Consider the following 19,926-nt stretch of genomic DNA (forward strand, 5'->3'; position numbering starts at 1 on the left):
GGTAAATACGCTGAGACACCTTGTTGTAATTGCATAAAGCACTGAAACGACGTCATAAAAGTACTTTTCAGCTGCACAATCCTTTAGAGGATTATTAACCAAGACGCAAATTTACAGCCGCACGAGGGCCTAGCTGCCCTCCCTTTGCAAACGCTTTGCCCTCATAGAGAAACCATCTATCAGTTCGGTTGTTGCCAAGCGCCGCAGTGGCAGTCTGCTAACCGAAAAGGAGGATGTGTGTGACACGAAGCATTTCAGAGAGAACCGCGATGCTTTAAAATTACCTGCCTGGAGTGTTCGTGAGTGCGACACTCCCTGAGGAGGCATATGGTTTGGTGGCTGTGTAAGGAGCTTCGCGGCGACAGGCAGCAAGGAATCACCAAGGACTGCCCTAAACGTCGGCCCTAAATATTGCCTTTTTATTGCGACAGTAATACTGCGCTAGGTTTCGGCCCGCTGCCTAGCCCCGGTTCAAGTTCGCCCTTGAACCGCCGCGAAGAAACAAAAATAAGAATAAAAATAATTGAACCGTTCTCTTATTTTTGGCTGGTAGCTTGCGCTCTCGCGTCATACTCTTAAGGGATGAGCTTAAGTGTCTCCTATAATGTAGCTCTTCGCACTCATCATCATCATCAGCCTGACTGTACCCACTGCAGGGCGAAGGCCTCTCCCATATTTCTCCACTTTACCCGGTTCTGTGCTAGCTGCATCCACTTGACCCCTGCGAACTTCTTCAACTCATCCGCCCACCTAACTTTCTGCCGCCCTCTGCTACGCTTTCCTTCCCTTGGAATCCAGTTTGTTACCCTAAGCGACCATCGGTTATCCTCTCTTCGCGCTACATGTCCTGCCCATGCCCATTTCTTCTTCTTAATTTCAACTAGACTGTCGGTAAGCTGAGTTATTTCTCTGACCCACTCTGGACGCTTCCTATCTCTTAATGTTACCCCTACCATTTTTCGTTCCATAGCCCTCTGAGTTGTCCTCAACTTAAGTAGAACTTTCTCGGTTAGCCTACACGTTTCAGCCCCATAGGCAAGTACAGGTAAGATACAACTGCTATATACTTACCTCTTTAGCGATACCGGTAAGCTGCTAGTCATAATCTGTGAGTGCTTTCTAAATGCGCTCCATCCCAATTTTATTCTTGTTATTTCCTTTTCATGGTCCGGATCTGCGGTTACTACCTGTCCAAAGTAGACATAATCGCCTTCTACTTCCAGTATTTCGCTACCTAATGTAAACTGCTGTTCCTTTCCGAGGCTGTTCAACATTACCTTAGTCTTCTACATATTGATTTTCAAGCCTACATTTCTACTTTTCCTGTCTAGGTCACCAATCATTATTTGCAGTTCATCCCCCGAGTTTCTTAGCAAGGCGTCATAAGCAAATCGCAGATTACTGAGGTATTCTCCATCTACCCTTATCCCTAACTGCTCCAATCCAAGTGTCTGAATACTTCTTCTAAGCAAGCTGTGAATAGTACTGGGGAGATTGTGTCTCCTTGCCTAACACCTTTCTTTATGTGAATTTCTTACTTTCTTTATGCAGAACTATGCTTGCTGTGCAGCCACTATATATATCTTCCAGCACTTTCACGTACGGCTCGTCTACCCCCTGATTTCGCAATGCCTGCATCACCGCCGAGGTTTCAACTGAGTCAAATGCTTTTTCGTAATCAATGAATGCTATGTATAAGGGCTGGTTATATTCCGAGCATTTTTCTATCACCTGATTGATGGTATGGATATGATTGATAGCAGAGTACCGTTTCCGAAAACATGCTTGATCTTTTGCTGTATTGAAGTCTAAGGTTGTCTTGATTCTATTAGCGATTACCTTAGTAGATACCTTATACGTAACAGACAAGAAGCTGATTTGTCTGTAATTTTTAAGGTCCTTAGAGTCCCCTTTCTTATGAATGAGGATAATGTTTGCAGTCTTCCATGGTTCCGGTACCGTCGATGACATCAGGCACTGCGTATACAGGGTGGCTAGCTTTTCTAACACGATATCCCCCCCCCCCTTCTTCAGCAAATCTGTAGTTATCTGATCCTCTCCAGCTGATTTCCCCCTTTTCATAGTTTCTAATGCGTTCTTGACCTCGTCCGTCGTAACTGGTGGAACTTCTGACCGTTTTTCCCTACCGCCAATCTCCTTACGGTTCTGACTACTTTGGCTACTGAAGAGATCTGTATAAACTCCTCGGCTACTTTGAATATCTTGTCCATATCCATGATGACGTTGCCCTCCTTGTCCTTTATCGCATACATCTGGTTTTTGCCTATGTTCAATTTCTTCTTTACCGCTTTAAGGCTTCCCCCGTTCTTTACAGCATTCTCAATTTTCTCCATTCTATACTTCCTTATATCGGCCACCTTGCTCTTATTGATTAGCTTTGATAATTCGGCCAATTCAATCTGGTCTGTTGGATTGGAAGCTTTTATACTCTGGTGTTTCTTAATCAACAATTTCGTCTCCTTAGACTGCTTACCGGTATCCTCTCTGATAGGGGGTGATAAGGGAATAATGTAGCAGGCAAAAGAAGCTCCGCTGTTGCTATCGCAATTCAACTAGGGTTAACCAGATTTAAACCACACCTAACTTTTTCTCTAGCACTACGCATTCAATTCAATCATATGGAAAAAAGCAAGCAAAATTACTGACAGCTCCTTTCTTTATAAATAAATAAACATGCCATGCACGTGGCACATGTTTGCTAGGTACATTTGATGTGTTTCATGTAAAGTTTTGCAAAGATATGCATAAGGCTCACCATTTGCTTAATAGAGCATATCGTCATGAACACGTTATGACGATATGCTCTAATCATATGATGTTTTTAACTGCGATTTCGTTTTTATTGCTTTATTAATAGTCAGAAAATAATTTCCCTTTATTGATTTGCATTTGTTCGTTTCGACAGTAAGGGATACGTGCACGCAGCATCGCCCTGGCTTCATGCCATGATTGCCTGTCTTATTTCGCTTCTTTCTGTTTTCTCCGTTTATCCCCCTTTGCACATGTACGGCAGTTTACTGGGCATCGTGTAGTTAACCTCTCTGCTTTTCCATTATTCTGTTCCTCTGTCTCACTTTCGCAGACATATTTCGCGTTTCGCAGGAGCCTTTCGCACGCCAGTGCATGAACATTTAACCAACTGTCAAGCTGAGCTGTGCTTTGCAATTAGTAGCGTGTGTGTGTGTGTGTGTGTGTGTGTGTGTGTGTGTGTGTGTGTGTGTGTGTGTGTGTGTGTGTGTGTGTGTGTGTGTGTGTGTGTGTGTGTGTGTGTGTGTGTGTGTGTGTGTGTGTGTGTGTGTGTGTGTGTGTGTGTGTGTGTGTGTGTGTGTGTGTGTGTGTGTGTGTGTGTGTGTGTGTGCGTGTGTGTGAGTGTGTGTGTGTGTGTGTGTGTGTGTGTGTGTGTGTGTGTGTGTGTGTGTGTGTGTGTGTGTGTGTGTGTGTGTGTGTGTGTGTGTGTGTGTGTGTGTGTGTGTGTGTGTGTGTGTGTGTGTGTGTGTGTGTGTGTGTGTGTGTGTGTGTGTGTGTGTGTGTGTGTGTGTGTGTGTGTGTGTGTGTGTGTGTGTGTGTGTGTGTGTGTGTGTGTGTGTGTGTGTGTGTGTGTGTGTGTGTGTGTGTGTGTGTGTGTGTGTGTGTGTGTGTGTGTGTGTGTGTGTGTGTGTGTGTGTCCGGCGAAAGTGTAGCAGGGGGCGTCAGGAAGTTAGGTGGGCGGATGAGGTAAAGAAGTTCGCAGGGGTCAAGTGGATGCAGCTAGCACAGAACCGGGCTAAGTGGAGAAATAAGAGAGGAATTCGCCCTGCAGTAGGTATAGTCAGGATGGTGATGATGAGGTAGCCGGGGCAACCTCACGCAAGCACTAGGTGGGCTCCTCCTTACAGGAGCCCATTGGCGACCGCCGCGACTCGGGCTTAGTGGACCAGGGCCATCTGGCTTGCCAGGTCGGAGCAGCCTCCCAGTCCTCCCGGGTGGGGTTGGGTTTGGAGCTGAGGTTCGGGGTTGAATGGCATGTCCACACCATGTGGAAGATGTCCGAAGACTTCTCCGTACAGTGTGGGTATTTTCCTGTACAGGCTGGATCAGATTAGTGCTTCAAAACGGCCGGGCACAGCAGCATTTTGGTGTAAAGGCGGAGGAGTGTGCTTTCCTCCACCTTTGTAAGGCCCTTACAAGGCTTAGGGTAAATTGCATGACCGGATTGAAGTAATTCAGTAATTTCTCGAAAAGTGAGAGCCGGATCGGATTCAGGATCCATATCATAAGGGTCTGAAGGCGTTGCACGGAGAGTGAGCGCGCGGACAGCGGCGTCTGCCGTTTCATTGCCTTCGAGGTCCATGTGAACTGAAGCCCGTACAATCGTTCGAGACGTGGGGGCCCCGAGGTAGTCACTGTTTTGAAGGATCCGGTGAGCAAAGAGAGGAATGTACCCCTGTTTAATACTTCTGCAGGCCCCTCTCGAGTCGGAGATGATGACTCGCGAGTCCTTTTCTGCGGCGGCTAACGCGATGGCAACGTCTTCCGCATGTGTTATGTCTTGAGCTGGGAACGTTAGGCTATTCACCGTGATATTTTGATGGACGACTGCGGCTGTGTACCACCCCCCATGGGGAGGGCCGGTGGCATCACGCAGAATATTCCGTGTTTGTTCCCATAGTGATGGACCAGTGCCTCGGCCCGCTCAAGGCGCCTGCCACTGTGGTCGTCACGTGCCATGTGGGCCGGAAGAGGACGTACACGCAGGGCGTATCTCCAGATTTCCGGAATGCGTACGCGCTCTTCCGTAAGTATTGTGTGCTGGATGTGTAGTCGAGCTAGTAAGCGGTGTCCCGACAGCGTTTTTGAAAGCCTTGCGTATTCATTGGTCAAGTGCGCCTCCCAGAGCTCCGCGAATGTGTTTATCATCACCAGGCCCATACGACGCTGGTTGGATGTGTTGATCGGAAGATCGAGGGCACGTTTGTACATCTTTCTGGCAATCACTTCGAGGGCGTTCTCATCAAACCTGCGCAGGTGGAGGTAGGGAGTTGATTAGAGTACTCGACTGGCCACGAATTCATGCGCCAGCAGCAAAGCGTCTGTGCATCGTAACCCCACGCGTTTGTTGGAACCCCGGCGCACCATGCGGTCCACCTGGTCCCCCACCTTGCGCAGTTTTGCTAGCGTTGTATCAGCCCGTCGATGTTTGTGCATAAGGAGACCAAGTATTCTAATCTGATCATGTTCGGGTATCGGACTGCTGGCCAAGAATAGTTCCATTTCGGTGATGCACTTAGGCGACGGGCGAATGTACACAAATTCGGATTTGGACGGTGAGCATTGAAGGCCGCAGCGGCGGGCGTAAGCGTCTACGATCTGCACCGCTTGGTGCAGGTTGGCCTCAGTGTCTACATCCGATCCGTGTTTGGCCCAGATGGTTATGTCGTCTGCGTACAGCACGTGCTGGATGCCTTCGACCTTCGCCAGCTGGGCCGGGAGTTGCATCATAGCCAGATTGAAAAGTAATGGCGAGAGGACCGCGCCCTGTGGGTTCCTTTCGTTCCCAGTTTATATGGGTCGCGTTCTTATTTTTGTATTCGGATTAAAGATTGTAGATCCGAGAGAAATTGCTTGCTATACTGAAATGTGTTATGTCCACAGTTTGTCTGGGTGATCTGTCGCAAGATGATTTCGTGTGTGACTTTGTCGAAAGTCCCCTTCATGCCAAGGGCGAGTACTGCCTTATCGCTGAAGGGATATTCGACAGGGTTGAGAATTTCTCGGTCGAGTTGAAGCAGAACTTCCTGAGCGGACCTTAGCGGGTGGAAACCGAACATGGTGTCTGCGAATGTATGTTCATTTTCCAGAAACCCAGACAGCCCGTCCCGCACCATGGTCTCCATCAGCTTTCGCGCACAAGACATGAGGGAGATGGGGCGAATGTTGTCTGTGCTTATGGCTTTGCCGGCTTTTGGAATGAAAGTTACCAGGGCGGTCTTCCATTCAATTGGTAGAGGTGCCTCACCAAGCCAGATCGAGTTTATGAAAGCAAGGAGGGTTTCGTAAGCGGGGCCGGGAGATTGGCAAGCAGTTTCACAGTTATTTTGCTCCGTCCCGGTGCTGTTCCTCGTTTTATTTTAACCAGGGCCGCCTTCAGGACGTGCAACTGGAACGGTAGATCCAGATCCGCCTTCTCTGAACCTGCATACGAGTACGCGGGTCCTCCTTGGTCCTGCTTAATGCAAAGATACTGGTCGCACAGTTAGCATGCTAATTTTGATGTATTTCCATCGAAGCTATGAATAGCTCATTGGAGATGTTTTCTGTCTTGGCGAGGGTTTCAGTCGGGTCATATAGAGCACAGAAAAGGCAGCACGTGCTCCGGCTCGACATTTGTCAGGCCGCCGTGTTGCAGCAGTCTACCCAATTCGAGTCGGCGAGTTTGGACGCGTACTCTGCCGCTCGCTGAGTGAGCTCAGCGATACACATTTCGAGCTTTCTGTTATGTTTTTGGCGGTGCCATCTGTGGACGAGGCTGTTCCACGCTTCCCAGAGGTGCAGAAGGTGATTGTTCACCTCTGGAGTGGCCTCCGAGAGCTGAATTTGTGTTTGCACCGAACGAATGTGTGTAACCAATCCTTGTACCCAAGCGTGGTATCCTTGTTCGTGGATAGAGGCCAAATTAATATAGCTTTGCCGGAACTTATTCCAGTCGGGGAGCCGAGCTTGTGCGTGGAGTCCTGACAATGGTTTAGCTCCTACGGTGGTATTGATCAGGAAGTGGTCACTACCGAGAGTGTCCTCGGTGTTGATCCATTCTGTGTGTACAGTGTTTTTGGTAAAGGTGAGATCCGAACATGTATCCCGAGTCACTGAATTACCCAACCGCGCTGGGTATGCAGAGTCAGCGTGAAGAGCCAGGCCCAGCGTGGACGCGAGTTCCGCTAGCCTGCGTCCCCGCGTCTCTTCACGCACATATCCACGGAATGTACTGTCTGCGTTGAAATCACCCACAATCACCACGGAGTCCCTGCCCGCAGCCTTTAGAGCGCGGCTAAAAAGGTCTGCGAACGTTACATTTTTGAGTCTGGGGGAACAGTGATTTTGAGTACGTGAAGTGGTGCATCTTGTTTTTTGAGCCGAAGAAGTGTCACCATCACGTAGGAACATTCAGTGTGAAGTTTCAAATCAACTAGAGTAGCCGTATAATTTTTATGCACGCAGATGCAGGAAGAGGGGTCCTGCTAAAAGGTTATATAATTTGTGAGGGTGACGCCACTCTCTGGCTCCTAGAGGGCAACCACCGCTGGAAGAGAGTAGAAAGTTAAAAGGTAAAGTCGGAGATCCTCCCTCTTTGCGCGGGAACGGAAGCCCCGGCAGTTCCATTGGATAATTTGGACGGGGTGGTCGAATTGGTTCTTGGGGAGCGTCTGATCTTAGGCCTTCTCGCCATGGTCATTTAGACTGAGGAGTGGTTGTAGTGACGCTGCTCCGGAGCCAACACTCGCGGGAAGGGGGTATCCTCCATACCGGAGAGCGAAAAGTTGTCATCGTCCACCTCAGGGGTGCATCTAGAAGTTTTGTTAGGACGGCCAGGTAAGGGAACGCCGGGCCTGCGCGAGGAGCGCAAGGAATGCGCAATTTGTTGGGCAATCATCGCGGGGATTGTCTCTGGCAATTTAGAGATGGCGTTGACCATCATTGAGATTTGATTTTCTATGGCAATGAATCGTGCCTCTATGTCCCTGAAGCGGGCCTCGAATATGGCCTCCAAGCTTGTTACCGTCTTCGGCCCCACGAGCTTACTCTCCGTTACCTCAGCCGCGGGAGGCGAGGGCGGAGAAGACTGGGTAATTTTGGATTCCAATTCGCTAATTTTCTTAAGCAGCATCTGGTTTTGGCCCTGAGGGCTGCTATTGGATCTTGCTCGGCGCTACGCGCCCTTGGGAAGGAAGTGGAAAGGGGAGAGAGAGAAGCAGCCCCACCCGAACCACTCACCTGGTGCTCGTTTTTGACTGCGTTGACCCAGGCCCTGGTATCACCTCGCGTTTCCGCCGCTTGTTTCGCCAGTCCGCCGTGTAGTGGCGACACCTTCGATTGCCGTTTGTCAGCACCTCCTGGCGAGGCTGATCGCCGAGAGGCCCAACAAGGCGGTGTTGTTTCTTGGGCGCCATTTTGTTTTGTTTTTTATCTTGGGTGTGCGAAATTTTTCCACACAGTCGCGAGAGTTGGTGGCATGGGAGCCATCGCTCACATAACACCACAGAACACAGTTGTGAGGAGCCCGCACCCCCTCCACTAGCGGCGCTTGGAATTCACAGAGTCCACAGGTGTTCGACTGCAGGTTTGGACGTGCGTCCGCGCGATGCCCGACGGCCCCGCACTGGCCACACGCAGAGATAGTTTTGTAATAGTTTCGCACAGAGATGACCATGTTGTCATAATGCGCGTAAGTGATACGTGCCTTGTTGAATGTTCCAAATTTCCGGATTTTCAGGATGGTGCCGGCGCGCCAGCACACTCGGTCTTGAAGTGTTTCTGTGGTGTCCGAGTTACGGACCACGATCACGCCGTGACATATGTTGCCGCTGTCTTGTCTCAGGTAACCCCGAAGTGGGATCGACCCCTTCTCAGTGTTTATTGCGAAGTCCCCGATGAGCTGGTCGGCCGCCTCGATGTCCGGGGTATGCCCAATGACGATGTTTTGCTCTCGTGAGGGTAGAACGGAGATGGCGCAGGCCCATGCAAGCCCGAAGTTCGCCGAAATGGCAGTGCCGTAGCCGGTTTTCGTTAACGCCTCGTGAAGAGAAACACTTTGTCAGGGCTTTATGACTATAACGTAGTCTTCGGGAGTTGGTTTAAGCCGTGGACGCGGCTTCTACTTCGAGAACGCCTTGTCCTTGCTTCCCGCGGCGCGCGTCGCGGGAGAGTTTGTTTCCGATCGACGAAAGGGCGGCCAGGGCGGCGCCGTGCGCCGCCATCTGGGCTTTGTCTTGGCATTTTAAGAAGACAAAGCCCAGATGGGGGCGCACGGCGCCGCCCTGCCCGCCCTTTCGTCGATCGGAAACAAACTCTCCCGCGGCGCGCGGCGCGGGAGAGTTTGTTTCCGATCGACGAAAGGGCGGGCAGGGCGGCGCCGTGCGCCGCCATCTGGGCTGTGTCTTGGCACGGCCGGTCTTGAGGGAGAGCGCGCTAGCGCTTTCCCTCGAAACCAGCCGTGATCTTGGGAGCGGCGTGAAGCCGCTTGAAGTAAAGCTTGACTCCGAATTTTCGTGATAACCGTCGAAGTTTTGTCTGCGGTAGTGGGTACCGTGGTTCACAACATCACCTCAGGGTCGTAGCCGCGTATTTCATCTGCGGAAGTCGCCATTTTGTCCTCGGAGGGCCAATTCCGCCAGGCCAGGCGTTCTTGGTTCTTGCTGCCTCTTCGACCCGCTCAACCAGTGCTAGCTGATCTTACGGGCCGAGGCTGGACAGAAGCCCCTCCCACTGCTCTAAGTGCCTTTCAATTCAACTGGCGGTCTTATGATAAAACGTTCAAAACTCCTTGCAAAGCAGTATTTACCTTACAAAAAAATTGATCACCACGCGTCAAAAGAATGATGCATAGAAGCTGCTTATTAATAGCAATCGAAATACTTAAGCCTTAAACAAAACAGAGTAATCGATAAAGACTGCTCTAAAGGAAGTCTAGCGGCTAAAAGCTTGAAAATGTTGGTATCTGAGTTTGCAAATATAGTATACCGTTTGACAGTTCGCTAAAGAACTTTCTTCCAACTTTCTTCCAACAAATACCGGCGCACTGACTCAGTCACAGAACGGCTAAAACAGTGTCAGTTATAATCACTACAAATTAGAAGAACAAACCATAAATGTAAACTTTTTTTTTCTGATGATGAATGATAAAGTAAAAGTTAATAAACAACACTATGTTACGCGTCCTCTGAAGCCTTGCCCCGAAAAAATCACAGTAAGGTATTGTAACCTATTGTTAAACGTACTGATGTATATCGCTACTTGTTTTTTCCCGATGCAGTAGAAATTTGGAACCAACTGCCAAGCGAAGTTGTGGACCAAACAGAAGTAGAAAAATAGGTGTTAACACGTTCTTGGAGCATTACAGTGCAAATCTATAATTCTGTTCTATAGAGTGTATTTTAGGGAATAGAATTGTACTTATATTGTATGTGTTTCCTTCCCTGTAATGCCCCTCATAAAGAGGGTTAACACTATGAATAAATAAAATAAAAATAAAAACTGATTAAGCCGCATCTCTTTATATTATTTTTCTACGGCTGTCTACAGCGTTCGACATGCATGCCTTGAACAGCAGGGGCGACGCCTAAAATCAATATCAGGTTTCAGCCTGCATTTTAATCATGAGATGCCACACTCTCTTCCTCACTATTGAAGCCCGGCTGCTCAATGGAAACGCATCTAGTACGTTTCCTGATAATATACCTCGGGGTGTGCTGCCGTAAAATGTTTCTTTGTGGACATCTTAACACACCGCACATATTTTCTTCACCAAAGTACCATCGCATTTCTATTGTTGTTTGCGCGCTGTGTGTTCAGGTTCAGGGTGGAGTGCGGATTTTTAACACGATAGCATCAGAAACCTCGTTCACCGAAAAAGCGGCGTTGGCACTGACATCGGCGTAGTGAGCGAAGAATCACGAGCTGGCAGCTGACATGGCCGAGCGCTGTGTGGACGCAGTGTTACCTGACGTCACGCGTGACAGAATCTGAGAACACCGTTCACATGGAAGGTAACATTATAATCAGCCAGCCAGAATCCTGATATTCACGTTACCCCTTCGCTACGCAGGGACGTTCAAATGGATTGGTTAAAGAGGGGCTCTTTACGTCGGCTGGTAGCCTACCCTATCGCAATATTTTCTTAAAAGTGGAGCTCTCACCCATATATTTTTGGCAGTAATTTTATGCTGGAAACTAGGAACGTTTACGATTCGTTTACGTTTACGTTTACGAAACTAGGAACTGAGTACGATTACTTCCTATTGCAAAAACCAGTGCCGCTGGGTCCCAGCGCCATGCCTGATTATGGTCCCAGTATGGCGCTGGAAACTGGGTGCACTGGGACGCGGCATATTGGGACGCTCCGCACTGGCGGCACTGTTTGCCCGGAGAAAAAATGGCGTGGGATAAAAATTAAAAAGTAACGAAACAAGTTAGGTACATAAAAAACCTAAAAAAAGTAAAAATTCAGTGTACCAACCGCGCCTCAAACTCCGCCCCTAGGCATAGATCAATCACTAGCTCAGCACGCTAACCACTCGTCCACGCCGAGAACTGGATTTTCTTGAAACATTTTTGCATTTTATGTCATGACCCGCATTTATAAGGTTGGGACTGCATGTTTTGCAGTCTACAGGCCCCCATTGCTACCGCTCTAACAATTACAACTTTTTGATCATTGGAGCTTGCTGTCTGCTCTCACGACTTGCAACTAATATTCTAGGTGCCTATGCGCGCTATTTGTGCACTGGAATCATTTTAACATGCGGAGTTTGACATCGCTGGCAAATTTAGCAACGCCGGCTCTTCGGTGGTGCTCTCCTACCGTGGGCGTAATTGTCGCTGAACACGGAACTTTAGTACAAGCCTTCAAGGAAAAAAGTGCGACCCAGCTTCAATACCGGCAAGCGCCGCAGCGATGACCCTATATTGAGTACGATCACTTCCTATTGCAAAAACCAGTGCCACTGGGCCCCAACGCCATACCTGATTAAGGTCCCAGTATGACGCTGGAAACTGGGCGCACTGGGACGCGGCATACTGGAACGCATACGTACTAATCCTTATTTGTAAACATTGCGGGAAGCGTCGCGATGACCGAGGGCTCGGCTGCTTCATACGCAGAGTAAGAAGGAGCGCACAAGCTTAAGAAACACACCAAATATTATGCATTACAAGCTCTGTATGCTGTTGTTTTTTCTCTCATGCACCCATCGCTCGGTAAACTACTCTCTTCCTCGTTTTAGTTTTTTTTTTCTGCTGTTTACACTGGGCCGTGTTGCAGGCTACGCTCACCTGCGATTGAGCCCGCATTGAACATTTTGGCAGTAATCATTGTATTAGAGTGCCCTCAAGGTCAGCTGTGAAGTTGGTTATGCATGGTAGCCCACATTACTGAATTCCAGCTTTAGTTGTGCGTTAATCGTCAGTGTGTCAAGAGATAGAGGCGCGGCGGTCGTGGTCTCTCTCGAAACGCTCGAAACGACCTATCGAAACACGGAAACTCTAGAAAAAAGATACTGCTTTTGTTTTCTTACAAATGCGCAACGACTTCGCAGCGAAAAGCGCTTGCTTGAACCATATTTTTCATATGCACCCCGATGGTAGATTGCGAGTACGCTGTTGCCCTGTTGGCCCCTGAGGGATGCTACTCCGGCTGACGCCGCAGGCCGCACCGGTTATATTGGGGCACTGGGACCAGTGCGCCCCACCGCACATACAGCGCTTCTCCCAGTGCATTGCGGATGCCAGCGACACACCCAGCGTCAAAAGGCTAATCCCAGCGTTTTTATCCCATCGCACTAGTGCAGCCATTGTGTTCCCGTTGCTGCTCCAGTGAATATCGTAGACCTCCAGCGTGCCCAGCAGATCCAGTGCAAACCCAGCGCGAAAATCTTACTGGTTTCGCACTGGAGACGCTGGTTTTTGCAATAGGGAATTGCGGTGAAATGTTTACGTTAGGAGACATCATCGCAGATATGCAGCTATCATTGTAAATGTTGCTTGATTCGCATACACTAAGCGTGCTGAGAGGAGAAACATGCACTGAATATCAAGTAATATCAACCCTTTCTGTTATATATTTTCGATCAAAGCCTCTCGGTGGTCCAACAAGGTGCTTTCTAGGCATCTTATCTCTATAGCATTTGAATCTGCAGCGCACATAGGACATGGTACTGCGCTGGAAACCCAAGTTCTGCGTCAATGTGCGCCCAAGCGTGTTGCCTCCAGCTTTGCGGAACGGCCTGCAGGGCGTTTGATAGCGATCGCTCGCGACGCAGCCGCATACGAGCATGGCGATAACGGAGAAGGAAGTGTCATGAGCTTGGGGAACATGTTGAGATAGTTCAGGGGTACATGTTCAGATGTGAAACTAGGCGTCTTCAGTCGGCACTGCTTGAGCAGTCTAACAACAACCTTTATTTTTATATATTTATTTATTTATTTGATACTGCCCACTGCCTCTTGGCAGTCTAAGCAGGAGTGAGTAAGTACAGAGAAAACAAGTTAAAGGCGGCACTACAAATCAAGGTAAGCAAGAATGTGAGTGACAAGAAAACATAAGGAAATGGCTTGCAATACAGATTATTACGTGGGCAAAAGCAGCTTATACAAAATTACTTCCGAGTGCTCTTGACAGTGGTACTGCTACTACACTGAACACGACTCTAGAGACCTTTTGAGCAGAGACAGCCGGTGCTGCTGGAAGCAACCCAGAACAATGTAAGTAATGTAAAAACAAAAATTTAATAAATAAAATGACGGTATATTTAACTGATCGAAAAAAATAATTAAGATAAAGGGGGAAAAACGAGCATGATAGCAACTGCGACCAAACCGTTTTAAAGGGAACGCTCCTATATTCCATCCATCTATCGATCCATCCATTCATTTATCCAGAGTACATTGAACCTGGTGTTTGCGGTACTTGCTCTTAAACCCTCCAGGGCTTTTTTTTTATACGTGGTACGAGCCTCCCGAGATGCCAGTGGAGACGCGCGTGAACGCAGATTGACCTTTTTTCTTTTTTTACAGTGGGATGAGAATGTGTCCAATCAGCAAGTTGCCTATGTGCCATGCCAATGGTACCACAAACAGCCGCCATCGGAAAGCTAAAAAAACGACGTGTTAGTTGCCCTGCTAACCATTTCGCTCGGCGTAAATAGTTGTAGGCACTGCACGCGCAGTATTTCTTGCCACATTCGCGTAGTCTGTCTTGAGGGACAAGAATACATTTTATTTGTCCTGGAAGATCGGCGCAAAAAGCAAGCCGGTACGTATGATCGACACGAAGCAAAAAGAAAGCATTCCAAGGGGACGAATGAGGCCTTAGTCACTTATACGGTTTCGATGTTTCCGCCTTGCTTATTGCGCATATGATGGCGCCGTGTTTCTTTCACGCACACACGTATATTTGTGCCATTGTTCCAGTTTGTTGAAAATTGTAGACAGTAAGTGGCACCAACTCGCCCATCAACTGATCCTGTCGCGTGGAACAAAACTCGGCCAAGCACTGATCGAACCAAACACGGCTGTCATTTTCTTAATCCCGCGGAGTCCGAAGACGCACGGGCATATGATTGTCGTTAGCGCGGATCTGGTCCCCTTTCAAGCCTCATGAAATAAGAGAAACAAAAAATGAAAAAAACAAAAGGTTGTATGGACGATGCTTGTGGTTCATGCGCAATGTGCCTCGAACAGAACAGTTCTCGAAACGTCTACGCTAGCTCTCTCTCTCTTTCTCTAAAGGACAAGGCGTCTACCACTAGAAGAAGATTTCTGAGGTGGAAAACTGCGAAGGCATGAAAGGTAAAAGTGAAACATTTTGGAAATCCGGAGCTAAGAAACTCGCTGAGTGTCTACACATGCATGGTGTCTCCGGGATTAACAACTTAACTCCCGGCTTTTCATGTAGGTTAGAAATTTTATAAAATTGAAATTCTATTTGAGATTTGCGATTTTAATACTCTTATTAGAAATATAAATTGCGAGATGCACTGTTTCCAGGAGGGTGTTCATTTTCCAAGACTTCGGCTGCTACTTCTCTTTTCGTTTGTGGCAATGAAGTGGAGTTTGTGGCCCGAGAAGTGGCTCGATACGTATTCCAGTAAGTATATGATTGCTAGTATTTCAAAGAAGAGAATGTTGAATATATTGCGAAGTGCAACCACACTCTAGTTGCTCATGACCATAAGTAAATGCAGAGCAAATTAGATGGCATATCGCCTATTTGGTCTGATTGCATACATTCTGTAGCACCTTTGTCAAAATATTATTTTTACCATTTCCGGTTATAAAACTGCAGAAAATGTTTTGCAGTAGCAATATAATTTGTGTGCGCTTTTTAATAATGATTCCTTTGGGACATAAAAACTTCCGTGTTAACATCAGCATTTTACGCAATTACAAAAAAAAGTGCAAAACTAAACAGTACACAAAAGTGCTGAGAGAAAAGTTCTACACAAGTGCAGAAAAGTCAGACATTGCGACCGAGCTCCAAATATTGTGTCTTGCATTTGGGACACTTATATTGGAATTTTTTTATTGCAGAGAAATTCAGTAAGAACAACGAAGACGCACTTACAAGCATCTGGAAAAATGTTTGGTTATATGTTCATCTCAAAAACAAAATACGCAAAGGCAAAACTCATTGGCCAGTATAACTTCAAGGCTTCACTCATTGGTTATCATGGGCAGCATTCAATGAAGTCATTTACAGCAGACGCCTTTGCCCACGTTGCATATAAACTACAACACAGTAAATAAAGCTATGAGACAACTTGGATATTTGAGGAGAACCCTTGCTAAATCCCGAGCAGAAATCAGAATACTTGTTTACAAATCTTTCATTAGACCAGTTTTAGAATATGTCGCAGTTGTTTCGGATACGCACACAAAAATCAATATCACGAAACCTGAAAATTTCCAGCGTAAATTAGGTTCAACAATTGTTATAGCTAGAAAACGTCCCCAACAGCATTTTTGCAAACAGCTCATTTAGAAACTCTGCAGGCAAGACGATGCCAAGAAATAATAAAAATATTCTATTTGATCTACCACAACCAACCTGGTGTAAATAGAAATGCATACTTTCATTCAGTTACCCAACGACAAACCCGTTCTTTTCATTCTAAGAAGGCGAGCGATTTTTCGTGCAGAACAAATGTGTTCAAAGTATCACGTTTTCCTAAAACTATCCGTACTTGGAACCACCTACCTGCAAATATTGTTGAGTGTTCGACGTTGTCTTCTTTTCTGAGTGCATTCCATGATAGATAGCGGTGTTTCACATTGTAATATCATGGTGTTTACACTTCTTTTTCTTTTTCTTTTTGCTCTGTACTAGTGATATGTCTTTTTCGTTTTTGTCCTTAGCAAGACTTAATGTACTTCTTATCTCGTGAACTGCATTTTTGTAACCTCCTCCCCCGCCCCTCCTGCCTCAAGCCGGACAATCAGGCTGGCAGTATGCAATAAATAAATAAATAAATAAATAAATAAATAAATAAATAAATAAATAAATAAATAAATAAATAAATAAATACACGGATCAGTTCATGCAAGAAATAAAAATCAGCAATAAAATGGAATTGCGTAATAGAAGCGGAGTTCAATACGGGCGCGGTCAGCGATCCCGTACAACGGCTGCCCCGATATGCTGGCCGTCCCGTTAGCGCCAGCTTCACACTCTATTATTTTATTCAGAAGAATCCTTTTGCGGCGGATTCTTGCTAGCGAAAGTTCCCAGCTCTGTACTGTGAAAACTTTCAGCGAAGTATTTGTTTCATATCATTGAGCCCTGGATATAAAGTGAAGGCAATGCTCTGGTTCATAGCTCTCGCACAAGTACAATGCAAAACAGTTTCGCTAAGAGAAAACGAAATCAGCGAATTCCATCAGTTTTCACTGCGGCAGAAGAAAGAAGAAATAATTTGAACTGCTGAGTCAACATAGCAACAGTCGGCACGTGTCAACCTAGGATTGCCCAACGATAGCCCCATTTCTTTTTAACGGCCATCGTAGCGACGTCGACTGCCTTTCCCTGCGCAAAAAAACTGGCTGAATGAAAGAGGCGCCTCGAAAACGTGCGAGGAATTTGCATTTCAAAAAGTATTTTTCGTTCGTCGAGCGCTAATCTTTGGCGGGAGTTCTGCAAAGGCTTGCAATGAGCGGGCAGAACTTCCACCCCGGACCGCCTTTCATTCAAAGAAAACATAACTGGTAGACGTACTTTGCGCATGCTTGAGGTACAACATGGTACTCCTAGTTGCCGCCCAATCTAGCGCCGCAGGGATTAGTACGCAATTCCTGGCTGCAGCGCGCAACTCATCGCTAGCTTGGCGTCGGCAGTGAGGCGAGCACATATTTTACTTTCGTCCCTTCCTAATTAGCCAGCCTGGCCTTTGGTGTTTTTGCCGCAGAAATGTGAATGCTCGCGAGGAGAATCAACGGGGAAGAATACGCGTCAGGCGGACTACATGGCGAAGCTTGAGATTAAAGCACTCATGCCGCTCAGCGCAAGCCGCTTCGAGGCCGTCTGGCAGATTGTTCAGGTCATGTTTTGATGAAGGAGAGTCTCGCGTACTGACTTGCGCAACAGAAACTTTTGCCAGTAGACGTTTGTTTAACGCTATATGTGATACAGTAATACAAACTACAGAGGTAAGAAAGTGGCACTTCGTCCCGAACACAGAATGCGATATCCAGGAAGGAAAGAATGGAATGAAGAGGAAGTGGCAAGTGCTACTGAGTGGTACTTAGCCGGTATCCGTCTGCATAAAAATGCAAATCAGTCGGATCTTACCGGTACTCACCCGTGGAAGACAAACGTGTAGTAGCCTTCACGTTTGTCTGCCGCAGGTATGCTCCGCTTGAAACGAAAACGGGTAAAATTAATTCGAGGACGCAGCAGGGGCCTATAAAAGGGTGAATAATATCGGCCACTTTAACCGGGAAGAAATGAGGAGAGTTGACGAAGGAATAAACACAAGTTTAAACTTTCTAGTAGTTAAGGGTGGCGGAGCAACGACGCAAAATATAAACGTTAAATATTACAGAATTAAACATGACCAAGACAAAACATTGTAAAAACGTACATATCAGCATATCACCGAAATATTTGCTCAAGAAATGAAAACAAATCATCGCTGAAACTTCAGACTCCGTTCGTGTAGGAGTGCGAAAGCATTACAGCCCTGTGAGTGAAAGGTTTCCACCTCAGGTTTGAGCATATATTGATTTCCTTCGGTGGAGTATTGTTGTTGTCTGTGTTTTCGGACTCTTCGCAGACCGTCATATTTCACGTGCTCTCTGGTAGCTCTAATCACCTAAACATCGGTTTGAAGGCATACATGCGGAGGTATATTTTTCGTGCGAGCAACTTCCTATTTCACTAGATCTTTGCTACTACAACGCGAGCTCATACAACATCATCTAGAACCCTGTATAAAAATGAGCGGCTGTGACAGAGTTTTAGTGCGAAACGCTGAAGAACTGTCACCCCACGGACGGCCGTTAGTTGTGAGTATATATATATATATATATATATATATATATATATATATATATATATATATATATATATATATATATATGAAGTACAACCCCCATTGCTTTCCTCGGCCTCGCCGACTGTTGGCTTCTTTCCTTCATGTATTATAACGAGTACCCTCATTTCCCTTCATTTATCTGCATATGTATATATATATATATATATACTTTAAGTAGGTGACACACGATGAAAAAACAACACTTTAATCCGACGTTTCGGCCGGGGTCCGGCTTTTGTCAAGGAATGTAGGACATTCCTTGACAACCCGGCCTTGACAACCCGACAACCAAACGACCCGTCTCTGTTATGTGACATGTTTCTTTGCAGCTAGCATGGGCATGCCCTGAAAAGCGCCAGCTCGCGATTTCCCGTGCCAAGTGTACCTACAAGGCAGGAATTCAGGGGCGCTGCAAGCATGCTGCTACTGTGTGCTATTTCATAAACTCCCACGAAGATGAGTCCTGCACAAGCCTGGCACAACAATGGGGCAAACCCACCTGCGAAATCCGAAGCCCTCTTTAGAGAGCATCTGGGCCTTAACTAAATAGGCATAATAAAAATGAAATACTTGCCTTAGATCTCGCGTCGTACACTATGTGATCGCTGACCTGCGACCCACACTTAACCTTCACGATAACAGCGTTGTCTTCTACAATCTGCTGAACAGAATGCCCATGGCTGACTAACAGCTCTCCTTTTTTTGACATGTGCGCTGCGAAAATAGCCACGGCTGTCGGTGATTTTCTTAAAACCACATCGAAGCGTGTACATTCCTGCACACTAGCTTCAAACACCACTTCGTCCAAGCGCGAGCTTGAAAAGTAGAAGCAGGAGCACGCGCGCAAGACAGCTTTGTTTCAGCGCGGAAATCCAAGCACGCCAAAAACGAGCGCAAAGCGATTAAACTGCGGTCAGGGCGCGCGCACGCGCGAGCAGCTTTCAACAACGCGAGCGACAAAGAACGCGAGCGCGCGCAAAACGAGTTGCTTCCGCTTGCAGAATCCGCAAAGACACGAAAGAATCTGAAAGACGCGAGCTGTTGTAACAGCCAACAACACAACAGTACACTTCCCACATTTCGAGCGTCACGGAACCAATCCAGCCATGTTTTAAACTCAGCTGCGACACCTAATTTGCACGCCTGCGAAGCCACAGCGGCGGGCGGCCGGCGCGAGCACTCACAAGGAGAGGTAACACGAGCGGCCAAAAGACGTTCGGTCAAGCGCCGCATCAGCGCCGGGCCCGACCGATGCTTCAAAATTTTGCCGCTTGCGGAGGAGTGAGCGCTGCAGTCGCGCCGCCAAACTTGAGGTTGGGTTCCCAATTAAGGCTTTCTCCTAACGTTTCCGGAAACAGGTTCGAGCGAAAGTGTTTGAGCAACTCAATACCAGCTTTTCAGTCGTCTCTTGGTTAGGTTTGGTGCTGCACAGCTCCGCATTGACGTTATTTTTTAGTTGCTTTCCTGCGCTCAACTGTGCTTTCAATCATATGCATGCATTTTGCCATGTATCAGTACGTGCAAAATATTGAAGCGTCACCAGCATCACCGTGCTTGAAACGAGGATATGGCGTTGCGCAGAACACTACGCTTGGCGTGGCGTAACATGGGGCGGTGTTGTGTTCCT

At 47.2% G+C, this 19,926-nt stretch overlaps 1 pseudogene; it reads right to left on the reverse strand.

The window, feature by feature from the left end:
* Positions 1-3,890: 3,890 nt before the first annotated feature.
* Positions 3,891-5,499, reverse strand: LOC146194667 (uncharacterized; annotated as a pseudogene).
* Positions 5,500-19,926: the final 14,427 nt, after the last annotated feature.

This window comes from Amblyomma maculatum, chromosome 3 (assembly GCF_055883805.1).
Source record: "Amblyomma maculatum isolate TAMU_Amacu chromosome 3, ASM5588380v1, whole genome shotgun sequence".
NCBI lineage: Eukaryota > Metazoa > Arthropoda > Arachnida > Ixodida > Ixodidae > Amblyomma > Amblyomma maculatum.